Source organism: Cotesia typhae, unplaced genomic scaffold, assembly GCF_013202065.1.
Source record: "Cotesia typhae breed Kobodo isofemale line unplaced genomic scaffold, CoteBio_Ctyphae scaffold_152, whole genome shotgun sequence".
In the NCBI taxonomy this organism is placed as follows: domain Eukaryota; kingdom Metazoa; phylum Arthropoda; class Insecta; order Hymenoptera; family Braconidae; genus Cotesia; species Cotesia typhae.
This window is the reverse complement of record NW_027423776.1, coordinates 6,847,071-6,858,433: the sequence shown is the minus strand read 5'-3', so window position 1 is coordinate 6,858,433 and position 11,363 is coordinate 6,847,071.

The window sequence follows — 11,363 nt, the reverse complement described above, 5'->3', positions numbered from 1 at the left end:
AGCCCATTATCTTTATCGTGGTCGTTTACCACCACCAAAAGCGATGCCACCCCGTTGGAAGGGACGGCGTCTACGTGCGAACGTTCACGGGTGGCGACCCTCGTCTCTCTTCTGTCCTGGTTACTCTGATGTTGCCAAGCTGAGATACCCAGACAACACCTTTTTTTATCAAAACATCACCTTTCTCTCCTTAGTCTCCGCGTCGTCGTACTCCTCTTGGTAGTCGTCAGATGAAGCCTGTGGTGTGAGCCACGGTTATAAGTGTGATGCACGGTACACCACCAATATCATTCTCTCTCTTTTCCGAAAATAAACAACCACCTCTGAGTGAGACAGAACCTACTAATAGAGAGAGATGCTAAGGAAAACCAAGAAGGATTGGGGAGAAGAAAGAAGAGATGCTGTTATATACTCAATATTATGGTCTCGTACGCGCCATCTAAACCTACAATAAGCGGTGCCAGTTCACCCAGAGCCAGCTGCCATTTTTTCTTCCCAAAGGGATGTGCTGAAGAGGGAGCTGCCACCAGAACCAGGAGTTTCAGAGGTGGGAGGCTTTTGCTGACAGCACTCTGGACCCGGAGCAAACCGGTCCGAATCCCCTCACTCCTCTCTTCTTTTCTTTGCTGATACTTGGTTTACATCAGCCCTGATATGGTATGGGCTTCATCTCCGGCCCTCCAAGTCCTCGTTCAGTGGCCTCAACAGCCACCAGGTTTCAAAAAGGCACCGATTCATTGTTTTGCCGTCGACCGTCGGACTTGAAACTTGGCCCGCGGATCACTTATCAGGTCTCGGGTGTGAGAATGGGCGGAGGCCTTATCAACAGCGGGGGCGGCCGGCATTGGGCGGGTGGAGTGCGTTATTGTATTAACGAGACTTGTGGTGGGAGAAAGATGGACGACGCTAATAGAACTAAGTAGAAGTGGATGGACGGTCCGATAGGGCTTTTTCTTCGTTTTTTATCATTTTGATAATGTGGGTGGGGTCAGCAAGAGTACTGTAGACTATTTGCTATTTACTATAAGCTATAAGAGGAAAAATTCGCAAGACAATATTATAAACAATGCCTTTGTGCTGGGCATTTGACATTTTGAGCTTGAATTTTTCTCGGTAATTTTTTTTGTGAGGTTTTCTCATTCGGAGAAATTTCAAATTATAAGGGTGTTCTGTGACAGTCGACACCTATCAGTCCAAGCGAACCGACTTCTAAGGGATTATATGTCGCAAGTATTATTCCACCTCTTTTCTTCTGCTTTTCCGACGCCTTTGTTCATCCTTGTATACATTATATTGTGGTGTATATCGATGTGCTGGATGTAGATGTATTGTTGAGGCTGGCGCACATTGTGATACTCCAGCACTTCACTTCCTCACAACTTCTCCAAGGTTTTTATTGTTCTCATCGTTATTACTGCATATTCTCGAGGGGCTAAAATTGTAAATGCCTCGCCTCTCATCTTTACAAAAAAATTAAAAAAAAATCAGTCGTTCAAGTCGTAATTTTAATTTCATTCAACTCCTCTATTCTTTGGTAAAAGGAATAATGATATTTTTGTATAATTATAGAAATTTTAACTTTTAAAATATTATTCGCAATAATATGTAAGATGAATATTAACAATCAGGAGTGTACATTTTCATACAAGATGATGATTTGATTTTATGGAAAAGAAAGTACAGATAAATGTGAGCTTTTAAGATTTTGATTTTTTCTAATTGATGAATGGTAGTATATCTTAGATTACAAAATTTAATTCAACGTTAGAACTAATATTGACGTCAAGATTAATGTTTACATTCTTGCGTAAATAGTATACGTTCTATCTTTCTTATGTATCGTATTTTTGAGGTCGATGAAATTTTTGTGTTTGAATAAAAACACTAATGAGTGTAGCTGAAAAATATTGAACTTGACATTCCTGGTCGAAAAAATTAAACATAGATATAAAATAAAAGGTGAAGGTTGATAACTTTTAATTTTATTTTGATGATGTCCCATACAATTTTTCACTCTCACTTTTACAAAGATTACCTTATAAATATCAGTCGTAATGTTATCGAACAATATTGTAGATTTAAGAAAACTATTTTCTCAAATTTTATTCTTTTCGCTCTTTAGCTCTTTACCATCTGCAAAGATTTTAATTATCAAATATAAAAAATATGAAACAGTTCCCAAGTTTTTCCCAATTTTTCATAAATTAAACATCAAAATTGAAACTTACATTTCCACATTCAATATTAAAAATAAAGTACATCTTTATCTGTAATAAGGAAGTTATTGTACAATATACAAAACTATAAGCAGACAGATAATTTTTCAACAAGACAACTATTATTCGCAATAAATTTACAAAAAACATTTCCTCCAGTAATATTCCTAGAATATAAATAATATATGATGAATGATGTCTCGTACTTCAACGGCTAACAATTATTATTACAGACATTTGCACGTGAACTAGAATTTCCCGGATGATCTAGCTCTCAACTTCTGAATGTATACGTACATAGCAACAACATATCTAGCATCAACACAAGATACGAATTACTCGTACGACCAGGATAAAAAGAAATATATGAAGAGAAGATGATGGAGACTGCTGTCTGCACATCACTGAGTAAGCTTATATTAAAGTATATACACATAAATATAACATATAAAGATCCACGCTGTTTATATGTCACGTCGCTTTGAAGTGGTCTCCGGAGCGTTGTACTAAACATATATATCTTCGCCGCGTCTGCTCACGTTAATAGTCACTAGTCACATCCTACCTGATCATAATATGCACCAGTCATAATAATAAATGCTTCAAATGGCGTTATAATATCCTTTAAAAACACATACTTATTCTCATACATACATTTACATCAAAAATATTTTTTATAAGTGTATATATATATACAGGCGAATATGTAGAAATAAATAATAAACCGGAAGAGCGAACAAGCGGCTCATCTTTGACGTTAATTCGCAAAACTTCAAATGTATGATTAATATACTGTGTTTTATGTTTTGAATTTTCATACTGCCGTAAAGTTACTACGGCTCAGCGAGTCTTGGACTCTGCGATGGTCTGGACTAGTTTTATTACTTTTCTAAGTTAATTAGAGGCTTTTAAAATTTATACGAGTCTGACTGTTTTTATATATAAATATAAACATTTTTAGTTTCTTCGAAATGAAATTGTTTTATTTTTTTATTTTTTATTCGATTTAATTGTGGACTTCAAGATAATAAAAAAATTATTTTATAAAAAATTATGTTCAATTTTTATTTTCACGACAAAAAAGAAAAAATTGGCGGTCCCGGGTTCAAGCCCAGGGCGCGTTTTTTTTTTATTTATTGATTACAAATTTATTTTTTCGTTTGTTAATCAATTAGAATTTGAACTTGTGGATGTTAATTAGTTTAAATTAATTGCTTGATGAATAAGTGAGAAATTGGTGATAATATTATGTTTATATAAATATCTGCACAAACATATATAAGACGGAAATTATAACTTATAACTTATAACTTTAAAGCTGATATAGACTGTTATTAGTAGAAGATATAAACTAAATATAAACAGATAACAGACGTGTGTATTATTAAACGTATTACGGTGCATCGAGATGATAGCGAGTTACTCTGATTATAGGATAAATTATGAGATCAAGTGGGTATGTCTTTCTGGAAATAAATTTCACTAAAATTTTCAGTTATTTCGTCACTGTTTAATCCAGTTGGTTTAATTTTGATTAAAATAAATTTATGAAAATTTTAACATTGAAAAAAATGTAAAATTAAATATTTAATAATTAAAATTTTTGAAATTTACGATAAAAATAAATTAGCTAAGTTGTAGGAAAATAATAAGAAAAAATTTTTATCTTTCCTTTAAAAGTGCAATTTTTTAGTGAAAGGTTGAAAATAATAACATCTTATGTTACAAAAAAATGAAGGATAGGTATTTTTTTTTTAATATGATAATTTATAAGTACATCGACTAATTTGAATTTTATTACATCCAGAAAAAAAAAAGCAATCTCCTTGATTACATTTAATTATAATAATTAAAGAAATTGAAAGTATGAAAATTAAACAGATACCCTTTAATCGGAAAACGAATTATGTAGTTAACAAATGTGATGATCATGAAAAATTAATTTCAATAAATAAATTATTTTTTTTTTTTTTTTCAATATCTATTAAGGATGTAAAAATCGTGGGAAAGAGTATGATTGAGAATTTATATTTCTGTAATAATTATTGTGGAGTATCATTATAAGGTAGAATTTGCAATAATAGAAATAATAATTATTGAATTGTATGCATGAAAGAAAATAAAGTTATAGTCAAAAAAATCACACAGAAAAAAAACAATTCAATAATTACAGTTCAAGTCTAAATTTTAATTTTTAATTTTTTAAATGTACTTCTATGTTAAAAACTTATTTTATCTTGTGGGGACAGCTAACTATTAATATGGCATTCATTTTTTTTTTCGTACAAAAAAATTGAATTTAAAAATCAAAAATAATTTTTAAAAAAAATTTTTTAAATAAGAAAGAAACAGAAATTCTTTTGATCATATGTGTGACTAAATTATGGTGGATTAAAAACAAAACTTCTCGGACATCTGGAGCTCACCGAAGCCGAAAGTGTGTCTTTTGCAGCTTACTTACAAAATGAGCTTGTTATGAATGTGTAATAACATCAGAGAGAACAAAATAAAATCCAAAGAACTCTTTAGCGAACGAGGCTAAATCTTTTAAAGCTTTGCACCCTCTCCTTCTCAATAACATCCTAAAACATATCCACCTCTTGTCTGGCATATTATATTATTTCGCTATAGCACAAAGCGGCCGGCATCAAAGGTTTCAGTATGTTTGGACTGTTGGGCTGTCACGCGAGCCTGTTTAGCTCACTACACATAATACTACAGCTTTACTCTACTCATTTCATTTCAAACTTCTTTTTATTTACGTATTATCCCATTCCCATTATAAAATACATATCTAAACGCAAAACGAGACTGTTGGCACGCGTGTCGATTCCTCATTTCTTCTCTATGATATATGTTTGTTTCCTTTTTTCCGTAAATCGTTTATTCACTTGCCTGCTCGTCCAAATCAACCCTTCCGGGCACGAAGATTCATAAATGCCGGCCGTTTACCACATGTACCACCTTCTATCCTTTCTTCCTTAATCCTTAAGCATTACAATAGACGTAGACGTCAATCATTTTTTTAACAAGCTACTCTCCTATTGTTACACTTAATCATGCAGATACAATACATCTATACTGTTATTTTGAATTTAGCTTTTAAAGTAATAAATGTTTTCTAAATGATTTTTTGCGTGTGCCAAAAATAGTAAATTAATGATAATTTGACATCATTTCGGTAAAATTATTTGTCAGTCACGTTTTTTTATTTTGTTTCGAAATATTTTTACAACAGTCACTAAAATACAATAATACTTATCTAAATATTCAATACTTTTATTTATTACATCAATCAAGAAACGTTAAATATTTATTTCAATTACTATTAAAACATTTTTCAAAGTTTCTAGTTTTAGAATACTTTGAAAAAATATTTAGTATTTTTTTCTTAAAGTAATTGGGAAAACGATGATTTTGAAAAAAAAAATCAATAAAAGAATTATATTAAAAATTTTTTTCAACTCTTGACTATTTTATTACGGGCGTGATATTTAAAACTAAAAATTTTTGTAAGCTTCCAGTAAAAAGTTTATAAAAAAATCTTAACAAGTCAGACTTATCAAATCTATCGATCGAAAAAAATCCTGCAGACTCACGACATCCGGGCGTTCTTGGATATTTTATTGAACCTATTATTTAACTCGAGCAAAAAATGTAAACCGAATAAAATATGTGGCTCTAAGCGACAGTAGGTGCAGCAGTTATATTACGGATAAGTGTCGCGTAACCGCGCGGCGATTTGTCCGGATCAGCGTCAAGCTAAGCAGATTATTGGAGCCCCTTCAAAACGAGGTAGCATGAAGTGACATCAAAGAATAATACAGGATTCGACACGGGAGTTCGGTTGTCTGGTCCATCGGGAGCTGTGTTTGTAAATGAGTAAGTGTATTATCTATCTCGCCTTTAAAAAATATTTCACAACTATTTGTCTATTGTTACGTAGATAAAAAAATCCCACGAGTTAACTCCCTTATAAACTCGTATCATAGACCGTAAATGACATCAGTGATCGGATATCGGTCACTCTTCTCATCTCATCGATGAAAATCACCTTCTACGAATGGGAATTGTCCTCCTTCAATCTCGTCAATTATTGACACGATACCGAGAAAAAATAAAAAAGAAACAAGTGTGTTGTTCACATTTCACAGGAGCCTCAACCAATCAAGATGAATTTTAAATTTTTCTACGTCAAAAATAAAAGACCAGTTTACGTTTATGAATTCTATAACCGTCACTAAGTCGATTCTTATCCTCTTCTCTATCCAGCTTATGCTTGTATTGATATATGTATATGTAACGCACATACATCATGTCTATTTGAAAAACTAATATTTTTTTTCTTCAATTTGAGCTTTAAGTAGTCCTACATTAAGTGGATACATGATGAACTACTGCTGTGATATTATGAACATTTCTGGTCCTTTGTTCAAAGAAAACCCCTTTCAAGATTAACCATCGCCGTATGGAGCCATACGGAATCTATTTTTTTTATTTACTTTCTTTAATATGACTATGTAGTTAATAGATTAAATTCCTAGTTAAATATTTTCCTATTCAAGTTAATTTTACGGATTTGTTCTTCTTTAATTTAAAAGTTTTTATCTGGAGCTTTAACTATTAATAGAAATTTAATTTGTCATAGAAGTTTCAAAATATATCAATCGATAGATCATGTTATGATTAAAAGAATATTTTAAATAATCAATATTTTTACTTTTAAAAAATTAAACTTTCTATAAAAAAGGTCTCTTATGATTTTTCAATTAATTTATTTCTACAAAAGTTATTCAGAACTTTTTAAAAATTATACGATTATCTAAAAATATTTTTCAAGGGTTAATAAAAAATTCACATGAGTATATGATCAAACCCTTCAAAAATTTGATCTAATCGGGTTAATTTTTTTATCAGTATCCTAAAATGTGGACACAACAATGTGCAAGCAACATAAACATTCTAAAATAATTCGTTAAACAAGAATATGAATGCAATTCGAATTGTTGAACGAAAGTCAATTAGGAGCGAAGGATCAACACAACTGAATTAATTCGCTGGCACGTTAGATTCCTTCAAGGGTTGCACTGTGTTTGTTAGTCTTCAGCATACTTGGTACACATTTATACCTCTATATTCTCTATAGACGTTGCGGTTGGGGACGTGAGAGCCAGGGCGGATTTCAGGGATTACTTAGTGTTGTACTGAAGTAACTGAGTTTGAGTTTCGAGTGCCAACTGTGATGTTCTCGTCTCCCTTAAACCGTCCTGCTGTAACTATATACACATACAGATATACACTGACTTTACTCCACAAAAGTTTCCGTTTAGACCAGTAAATTTGTGGCACTTTTGCGGCCAAACAATTAAGTGGTCTTAAGTAAGAACCACCCTTGTCTTTCTGCTCTTCTGCCGGGTCTTATTTAATTCCTGCCTCTCTTTTCAGCCTGGTACACTTTTTCCGGCCTAAACTTCCAAATTAACAACCATTAATAATCTAATTAATTTCCCCAATTTATACAATAACTTTTTTTCTTCTTTTTCTTTGGTATACATTTTTTTTTAACGTCGAGTAAATTTTCTCTTCTCTTTCCACCCACTATTCTTCTCTGTTCAGATATTTCAGCCAATAAATCTATGATTGTTCGGATTTGCAAACGTCGAGCTTGTAAAATTAGCGGCAGACTTCTAGGTATATTTATAATTCTGTATGAATGTATGAAACGGAATAACGGCGTGATGGAAAGAGTGTGAGCGATTTACTGCGATTTTATTCACGCGGTTTCAAACACTCAAAACTCCCTTGCACAAGGTTACGATCGATCCATCATTTTAGTTTTGACGGGTTCGTTTGGTAAGTTGATCTCTCGACGCATATTTTTTTTGTCCAACGGGTTGTTTAGTTTTCGTGGATTTTAGTTTAGAGTTACATTGTTTTTATTGTTTTTTATCGCTACACGGACAATGTCACTATTCATCTTTTTTTATTGCAATTTTTAAAACTAAAAACTAACGTTTTTTTTTTTATTTTTTCTTTCTTTATACTAAAAGTCATCACATTACAATTTGGCAACATGAATTTTCATAGAGAAAATTTTTCCTATAGTAAAAAAAAATTTTTTTTAGTTGAATCATTTTGTTAAAAATCCTAATAAACAAATTGCCACTGGATCGAGGGTTACCAACGTTCAACACCTGAACACTCAACGTCACTTTACCCGAATAATGAAGCCATTTTTGACAATTTTTTAAATTCAAAACAACTTTTAGAATAATGTTTACGACATTGGCAAACTTCCGACGGGGTACATAAGATAAGGCTTTAAAAATTTTTTTCAGGTAAATAATAATTAACTTCTAAATTTATATTAAGTTTTCTTTTTTTTTATAAATATCTTATAATTAAACTAAAAAGAGAAATAGTGATTTGAAAAAAAAAACAACAATTTTTTTTAACATGTGTGCCACTTATCAATTATTCAAAAATTTTCTATGTAAGCAAAAAATTGCTCGGTTGAACAAAAATAATTTCAACACTATTGTTACGTAGCAGAAATTTTTTGTTTCATTTATTTTATAAAATTCTAATCAAAATAGCTGATAAAAAGGTTAATGAGCAAAAAGTGGTTAGAATTTATCTAAGCCACGTAAAGTCATCGGCTAATAACACCGCCTTAAAAGGTAGAAAACTTAGAATAAAAAAAGTACAATAAAAATTAGTAATTTCTAATCGGTATAAATTTCCGGTATTTTTATAAGTGAGAAAACATTGACCGGTAGGATAATGCGATTTTTTGTAAATGGATATTATTATTCTATAAGTTTATAAGGATGTTTTGTGTTTTTGCTGTTGCCGCGGCTCGAAAAATAGCAAAGAGCTTTGTAGTCTTTGTGAATGTATATATTCATATATATATAGCAATACGGGACATATTGTTGGTGTTGGTGTTTGTATGGAGGAAAGGAGGAATAAGTGTGAGCGAATATAAAGAAAAGAATATAATCTGTATAGAAAATACTTGTGTGGCTCTAAAGTGCAGTTGGGAACACGCCACGGCACGGTATCCCCTGGGATAAATATGATGTAAATAAATGATGAGGTGCCCTTAAGGGAGTAGATATTAGGTAGGGGTAAGAAGTGTTATGAAACATAATTAGCGGCCGCCGCCACTGACTCCCAATGATTACAGGGCGGTGAGCTAAAGTCACGGCGAAAAGACCCAACGAAAGACGTCCATAAGAGAAAGAGATGATCAAATGCTACAAAACAAAATATTAAGAATATATATAATAATAATAATGATAATAAAACAAAATAAAATAAAATAAAATGAACAGTAGAAGATATAGATTTTCTGAGCCACTAAATATCTTTTTGCTGGTATGGGCTTCAACTTCTTCATCACTTATTTTTCCCCTTTTGTGCTCCTCCTTCTCATCTTGCGCTATCCACTACTGATGATCATCGTCCTCTCTTGTGTATGGATATTCTTCATATATATGACTTAATATTTCCTTAAAGTGTTCATTGAACTATAATTATTTTTTTTTATTTTTTTTTTTTGCTCTTAAAATCTTCAAAAATTTTATTTTCTTTTAGCTTCTAATTTTTTTCGTCTAACTCGGTATTAAATTTTTGATTAATGTCATCTTGAACGTATGATTTATTTGAACGTTTATAGGGAACATTTTTGATTTAAAAAAAAAATATTTCAAGGTGCTATTTAAAACATTTAACACTTTTGATTTTTAGTGTAGAATTATTGAATTTAAATTTTTGTCGAACAAATTCTTACAGAAAAATATTAAAATTAAAAATAATGCATGACGATTTTTGAATTTTCTCATGAAACTTTTGTTAAACGATTTTTAGTGTAAAAATTAGAAAAATTAGTATCATTGAAAAATTTTTAACCAAGATCATTTTTAATAATTTTAATAAAAATATCAAAGTTTTTCAGCCACGAAATTGTTCTTGATTTAGGTTAATTTTACTTGATTAAAAATTTTTTTTCTTTGACTCAAAATAAAATAATTCTATAAACTAATTTCTATACAAAAATATTCCTAGTAAAAAAATTTGAAAATATTGAAGGGAAAAGTTTATTTTTGTTAGTAAATAATTTTAAAGAGCTATATTTTCTTGATTTGAGTAGAAAAATTCTTAAATTAAGAAATTTTTCTCGATTCAAGTAAATTTTAATTAATTTAAGAACTTTTCGTCTTGATTTAAGACAATAAAATCTTCAAAACTATTTTTTGGATTCAAGAATTGGATTCTTCTCTTAATTTAAGTTAATTTTTTTTTCTAAGTGGATATTTCAAATCATTATTGAAAAATATAAAAATCCAAAATTTTTCCAAGTCTCTCATAAGATTAGAATAAACTTAAAAATTATTCCAACTATTAAAGTAATGTTGTCGAACGAAAAATATTCCCCAGAATATATATTCGTATATTTAAATATTATAAATAAGAGATAATCCCAAAAAATAAAGTAAATTATGAGCTCCGCGACACACGTTGTAGCCAATAACAACGTAAGTTAGAGGCCCAAGAAGCAAATCTCCAATCCAAAATCATATATGTAATAAATATATTCAAATAGATAGAGCACATGATACGGCAAAATTGAGCAATAGAACAATAGAGATTGAGATATACTTCAAAACAGCTTGAACCCTCTTCGATTCCGCAACATATGTGATATGACTGAAGTGGAGGAGAAAGACACTACACACTACACACTTGTGATGACGCCTTAGGCACACACCAATAGTACTCTCTGTATCATATACGCAATGTCAAGTCTAAATATACGTCGATATCAATTGTATGACTGTGTCCTGTTGTTTAATATTGTTCTATGTCGATATTCTAGACATCCACATGTTTATGTCTATGGGATTCCCCTGTACTTCTACTCCAAATACAGCATTACATATTGTATGTGTGGTTACAATACCAGTAGCGAGCGAGAAGGCAAAGGCAAACAGTCCGGTTAGGTCACAGCTTGCGAGTATGCGACGCTCGACGCGCCCTCACGAATGTTAACGCGTCGCATTAGCCCTGATATTGGTTGTAAAGGCTATACTAGGCTATTCTGATAACGCAGCATGTTGTCATGTCGACCAGCATACCAAATGT